Source organism: Palaemon carinicauda, chromosome 26 (assembly GCF_036898095.1).
Source record: "Palaemon carinicauda isolate YSFRI2023 chromosome 26, ASM3689809v2, whole genome shotgun sequence".
NCBI classification, from domain to species: domain Eukaryota; kingdom Metazoa; phylum Arthropoda; class Malacostraca; order Decapoda; family Palaemonidae; genus Palaemon; species Palaemon carinicauda.
In genome coordinates, this window is record NC_090750.1 from 32,971,816 (window position 1) to 32,979,315 (window position 7,500).

Here is a 7,500-nt window from a genome sequence, read left to right on the forward strand (position 1 = left end):
TATACTATATATATATATATATATATATATATATATATATATATATATATATATATATATATATATATATATATATATGTATATATATATATATATATATATATATATATACATATATATATATATATATATATATATATATATATATATATATATATATATATATATATATATATATATATATACATATTTATATATATTTAATCTTAATTAGCACGAAGATAACTTAATATATATTAGTCCACATATGGAAAATGAAAAAAAAAAAACATGTTTATATAGCAATGCTCTACAGTTTCGTCCGACAAAGGTCCTCTTCTTAGATCGCTTATTATGAAAAAAGTAAGTACACAAGTTTTTACACACAAGAAAGGCTTCTAATTATAAAAAAAAAAAAAAATAAAAAGATACTATTAACACCCCAAAAGGCAAGTCAGTTAACATGAGGATAAAACCAATAGAAGTTAAAATTACAAAGCAACAGGAAAACAAACAATAGAAACCTCGACAAGTATTTGATTAAACAAAGGAAAAAACTATTGAATAATAATATCAAGTTTGGACTGATACTTTATTTATATATGCCTGGAAATAAATTAGAATTCGTATTCTTTGTATAAAATATACACGCTGCTTCAATGACATTTCTCTCTATAAAATCAGCGTTTTTTTAAAAAAAAATTGCGAATGTTGCCAATCAACTGGATAATTACATATATTATTATGTACAGAAATGGCATTACGTTTGTTACATGATCTTATACTTATGATTTAAAATTCGTTTATCTAATGATTTATCAGATTGTCCAATATAAAATTTCCACATCTACATGGTATCTTATAATTTACACTGTTAAAAAAATTGCCGTAAAAAGCGGTGAAAATTTTGAAACAAATGTCCGGTATTTACCGTTTTAAAAACGGATACATTGACGTAAAGGAGTGACATGACGTTCACCAACCCGTAAAAGATAACAGAAAAGTATGGTAAAATTGCAGTCGCCTGTATTTTACTGCAATACGGCTGAGAACAGTATATTTCTAAGGAGAATTTCGATTGAAAGTACATTGTTTCTAACAGTGTATACCTTTATTACTGTCAAGTGTGTTGCAAATTAGAGTTCGTCCAATGGCCTTCCGATAAGAAAATAACAGTGGTTATAAATTCAAAATTAGGATGATATGGTAGGGACAGAAAATTTGGGTTACTTATCCGATTCCTTTTGGGCAAACAAAAAGTTTTTCTTGCAAGTGTCAGGCTTTTATTTATGTCTTGTGTGCTGAAATTATTTTGAAAACTTATTTGATATATATTTCTAGGTATATTCGGGACTCCGGATATTGAGAGCTCTAGGGAACATGGACTTTAAAGCAGACAATTTGACATCTGATTTATGACGTAAATAGTCATCTGTTATGAAATTGTTATTTGTGGGGTTTCTGTATATCTTCATAGTTGACCTAATTACTGTCACATCTAAAAATTAGATAACCCCATTGTCTTTATTTTTCACAGTAAAAAAATATTGAGAGCACTTAAAATACTATGAATATCAGGGCTAGTTTTCAGTATAGCAAATACATTGTCAACATATCTCAACCAAAAAATGCCGCCTGATAAAATTGCGTAATGAAACTGGTGACAAACAATTATCCATCTGCATCCCACACACACACACACACACACACACACACACACACACACACACACACACACACACACATATATATATATATATATATATATATATATATATATATATATATATATATTATTACTATTGGCTAAACTTCAACCAAAGTTAGAAAAGCAGGATGCAACAAGCCCAAGGGTTCCAGCAAGTAAAATAGTCCAGTGAGGAAAGGAAATAACTAAACTATACTGTACATGATATGTGAGATTTGATAGTAAAAAATATAAGATTTCTTGAGATAAGTAACATAGGTAAAATAGATCTATCATAAATATTCAGCGTAGAGAGAATCATGTCAATCTGTTCAACATAAAAGCATTCACCGCAATTGTAAACTTGAGTTCCACCGATTCGACTGCTTGATTAGGAAGATCTTTCCAAAATCTGGTTACAGCTGGAGTAAAGCTTCCAGAATACTGTATAGTGTTGAGCTTTATGATGGAAAGGCAAGGATGTTTGAATTAACTGCATGCATAGTATTACGTACAGGATGGTGCAATCTGGGAAGATCTGAATGCAAAGGAGGGTCAGAATTATGAAAAATCTTATGCAACATGCATAGATTACTAATAACGGAACGACGGTGCCAGAGATTAAGATCGGGATCAGAAATAAAAAATTTAATAGACTGCAAGTATTTTTCTGGCAAATTAAGTTAAGAGGAGGAACTGCAAGTCTGCACCAAAAGGTTGAGATTTAAGAGTAGCCCACCGCTTCTGGTCATGGGTTGTACCAGAAAGGGTTTCTTTTATGGTCAAATTGTGTTCCTTTTCTGTTGAAACATAAACTCTCTGAAAAACAGCTCTTAGCTGAGTATAGTTATTTCAAGTCAAATCTGATCTGTTATCCTTCCAAAGATGATATGGTTCCTGCTTCCCCAAATAAGCATGTCTACAATCGTCATTGAACCAGGTTTTGTCTTTCACTTGGCATTTTAACACAAGAGAAGAAATATGCCTCTCAATTATGTTGGTAAGATTATCACTGAAGGGTGATTATACATAAGAACTTTGAATTCAACATTTAACAGAAAAGAGCAGAATTAATTAACTACCAGCATTATTAACTACAATAAATAAAAAAGATATTAATGTGAATTTTTCCTAATGTAGTATAGGCCTACATAAAACGCATATCATATAAAACTGAACACGTTCTATCTGTTTCCTAATCGTATTGAACAGTCATTTTCCCTTCTTCGGTGAAATATATAGTGATTAGTTGTTGCAGGACCCGAATGTTTGTCACAAAATTTGGTGAATGTGGAGATTAATGCTAATTCCTATTTTTTGTAATTCTAGTGTATTCCTATAGGTTTACGTTGATAGTGTAACAAATCTTTAGGTATATCTGTATATTTTATACATAAAAATTATCAAACACGATGAGCAACTGTTACCTAAATTAGCAATTCTTCTTTTGTATATTTGTTTTTGGATTCAATTGAAATTGAATGCAATACTCATAATTAGTAAGAAAAAAAAAACAAGCAAGCATTTCTTTAGTAAAACGAAAGATAGAATAACTAATAATAATACTTATACTTCGCTTAACTGTGAGCCAATCATGCACTAATAGTAAGAACATACGAAGTGGAGGCGAAAATATGAAATTTGAATTCATTCAAGATCATGGCAGTAACCTGGACCAACCACCTCTTTGTTTTCTGAATGTCACCTACACTCAAAACACTCAGATTTAACTAAGAAACCACTTGAATATATTCAAGAGATGCACGAAAATATGCAAAAATAAATAGGTGCTTTAAAAGAAATGTCTAAGATAAGTCATTATTAAAGGCTTCTCATCTGATAGCACTTCAACAGAACTTACAATCATTAACAGATTTTTGGGTTATTATATCACAAAGGCAGAAGATCCCAGGCATGACAAAATGTGGATAATAGCTCTATTTTCACATTAGAAATAACATTAAAGATTTAAGCGTGAATGAAAATAGAAAGCCTCTTCTATGTATTATGCAACGAGTCTTAACGCTAATTACCAGTCATCCTTATCAAGACCTTACTTTTGACTCTCCATTCACCGAGTTAAAAGAAGCAATAAATTTTTTTATTAAATTTTCAACAAAAAATCGTGTGAAAAGATATTTTCATATGTCACAGTAATTAAGACTGGCTACCGGTCTCGGATTGACAAAATCTGCAGTCAGTATTACAGTAACGCCATCGGAGCCAAAAATTCACAAACTTGTCTAAAAACAAAGCACGAGTAAATATCACACAAAAAATGCGTAACACTTAAATAAACGTAAGATTTTCATTTTTTTGCAATAAATTTGAAATTTGTTAGATTAAATACTTGCATTTCATATTAATACTATAAAAGTTATCTGGTTGTTATCATATAAAAGTATTTACCCTTTTTTTAAAGAATTCATATTAGTGGTCCGCCAATTTCAAAATTATGCATTTAGTGGTCCATGAAGTTTTGAAGGTTGGTGATCGTGGCTTTAGAATACAAAATATCTGTTAACCTTTAATTAGCAGTTTGACACGAACACTTTTTTGGTAGCTTTCAGCATCGTACCACAAACATTTTCACTTAATAATGCTGGCTAAATGGAAGTTGTTTACCTGGTAACCATCGCTAATGGAAAATTTAAGTTAATTTTTGAAGTAACTAATATTGCCGGCAAAAAAAAAAAAAGATTGCCCCATTTAGCCCATTATTTACTTGAAGCTCTACCCTGTCACTTCCTTAGTGGTTAACCACATTCTCCTTCGTTCCTTATTTCTGTGGCCATGAAAAGGACATTGAGTTAATCGTCTAACTGGTATCTACTCTTTAAGAATTATTCTTGTCACAAAACGTGCTCTTGCTCTTCCACAGAGCTGTGGTCAAAATTCTCCGATTTTTCAAGTTGGCTCCGACTGACCCTTTTATCTTAGATTGGAATCGCCGAACCTAGCCTACGCCGCCATCTATTCCCTCTTACCCCGCCCCTCTTTCCCTCTTCCCCACCCATTTTCTCTCTCTCTCTCTCTCTCTCTCTCTCTCTCTCTCTCTCTCTCCTCTCTCTCTCTCTCTCTCTCTCTCTCTCTCTCTCTCTCTCGTGTTCACTTATATGTGAAGTGAAATTTAACGGATATACAGTAGATAAGAATGTTGTAGAAAACATAAGAATAAATATAACAAAGGAAGAGTAGAAGAAATTACCAGCAAATAACTCTATAAAATCCCCTGTAATTTCTTATAAAGCTAAATGAATAATTGCTACACAGGCTAATGCAGCTACGTATGATATAATGAATAAAGTAACTCTGCAAGCCAAACAATTAGAGTCCGTACAGGTGCAGGGACAGCGGCAACAAAAACAAATAGGACAACGCTCCGTAACAACAACAGTAACTTCAAGAGCTTTAATGCCTCTCGTCTTATTAAAGTGAACTTAACTCTAGTTAATCCATCGGGAATCGATACCCAATGGCCTTACCTGTAATCATGCGATCGACTGACTGTCTGAGTATGAAAACCTTCTGAAGTGCAATGCTATGACGAGGAGTGAATTAATATTACCCGATATTGAAGGTACTTGTAATATCTTAAACTGTTTTATAATATTTTTTTCATTTGGTTATCTTTCCGATATAACATTATTTTTCAATGACATTCTTTTCTCTTATTTATATCTCTGAGTTGATAATCTTTATGGATCAATGGATAACTTCTGAATGTTCCAGTCATGAACATTAGTCATTATTCAAAAAGATTTTTGGCCTGTGCACTAAATCTTCAGATTTTTTTTTTTTTGTATTTCTGGTTGGAACATTCCCTGTATTTGCTAATGTTCTCTCTCTCTCTCTCTCTCTCTCTCTCTCTCTCCTCTCTCTCTCTCTCTCTCTCTCTCTCTCTCTCTCTCTCTCTCTTAATTTTATTTGCTCCATTTTCTCCTAGTTTCACCACTGAGATTTTTTCATTTAGTTTTCATTACTTTCATTATCATTTACAACTTTTTGTTACAAAACATCATTCTTCTTCATGGTAAGACAATGATAAATGTTCAAGCTATTCCCTCTCCTGGTACTTCCTCCTTTGTGACTAAAAATTACCAATCAAGAATTTTGTTCTTTAACTACAATTTCTTTAAAACCATTTTAGATTTTATCCTTGTAACTTTAGATGTTTCGATGTCTTATCAGACACGAGATCATTTCCTTCCTGGAGACATTTATATTTCCAAGCGATAAGTTTCTGTGTTTATTCGTAAATCATTGATTTCCATATAATTGAAAATCCACTTCCCCCTCCTGGTTTCTTCTCTCCTGACAATAATTATCTACATAAAAAGAACTGCGGGATTTTGGTTTCGCATCCGCTTGCGCTCAAAAAATAAATGAATGCTATGATTTTTCCTTTGATGAGGCAGAATAGTCATCAAAGTTATGAAATATTACGGAATATCAGTACGTGTATTTTTTGCAGCGATTAAGCATTTAATAGCTGATAACAGATTAATGGAAGTCATATATATATTTAAAAAATGCTACTAGGAAAAAAATAAATTGACATATTGATTGATATAACATTTCTAACTCATGGGTACTCTGTGGATTCACGGGGATAATACCAGAATAAAAAACGTATATATATATATATATATATATATATATATATATATATATATATATATATATATATATATATATATATATATATGTATATATATACGTTTTATATACATATATATATGTATATATATATATAAATATATATATACAGTATATATATATATATATATATATATATATATATATATATATATATATATATATATATATATATATATATATATATATATAATTTAATTCAAAACAAACGTTTGATGCACACTGATACGACGGTGTATATTCTTGAAGGTATGTTTTTTTTTGGTCACATATAATATATATATGAAATTTACCGAGGTACTAAAAGCCTAATAACATTCACTTTACCTTAAGTTCGCGATATTTTAAATCCCAACGAAAGTATTATACGTTACGAAGAATACGACTAGTAGGCCCCGGCACCTTTCTCAGTTACTGCGTAGTAATTCAAAACAAAAATCCTTTCACTGGCCCTCTTTCTTCTATTCAACTTCCTATTCCGACATCCTAAATTTGGGAAGTAGAACCATCTTTTATGATGGAAGGAAGAGATAATATGAACGACAGTCTCTTCGTATAAGGTATGATTGAGGCTGTAGCCATCACATAGAAAATGCTTATTACCCTTTGGTAGGTTTCAGGCTCTGGGTTTATAAAACGTTCTGAGTGAATTTAGCAATGGCTTACAGAAAACTTGAAAAGGAAACTTGTCATTTTAAGAAAACAAGATAAATCGTACAATATCCGTGAACAATATACGACACTAGGAATTATTTTGAATTATACAAGTTATTTAACTGCTATATTATTTGGTATAATATTCATAACATTCATTACTGCAAACGAATTATTATTATCATTATTATTATTATCATTATTACTTGCTAAGCTACAACCCTAGTTGAAAAAGCCGGATGGTATAAGCCCAGGGGCTCCAACAGGGGAAATAGCCCAGTGAGGAAAGAAACAAGGAAAAATATAAATATTTAAGAACAGTAACAACATTAAAATAAATATTTCCCAAATAAACTATAAAAACTTCAACAAAACAAGAGGAGGAGAAATTAGATAGAATAGTGTGCCCGACTGTACCCTCAAGCAAGAAAACTTTAGCCCAAGACAGTGGAAGACCATGGTACAGAGGCTATGGCACTACCCAAGACTAAGGAACAATGGTTTGATTTTGGAGTGTCCTC

The 7,500-nt window shown here is 31.3% G+C and overlaps 1 protein-coding gene across 1 annotated transcript in view; it reads left to right on the top strand.

Annotated features, from left to right (window-relative positions):
• The window catches only part of LOC137619481 (uncharacterized), a 992,898-nt gene that overhangs the window by 46,375 nt on the left and 939,023 nt on the right, over positions 1-7,500 (top strand).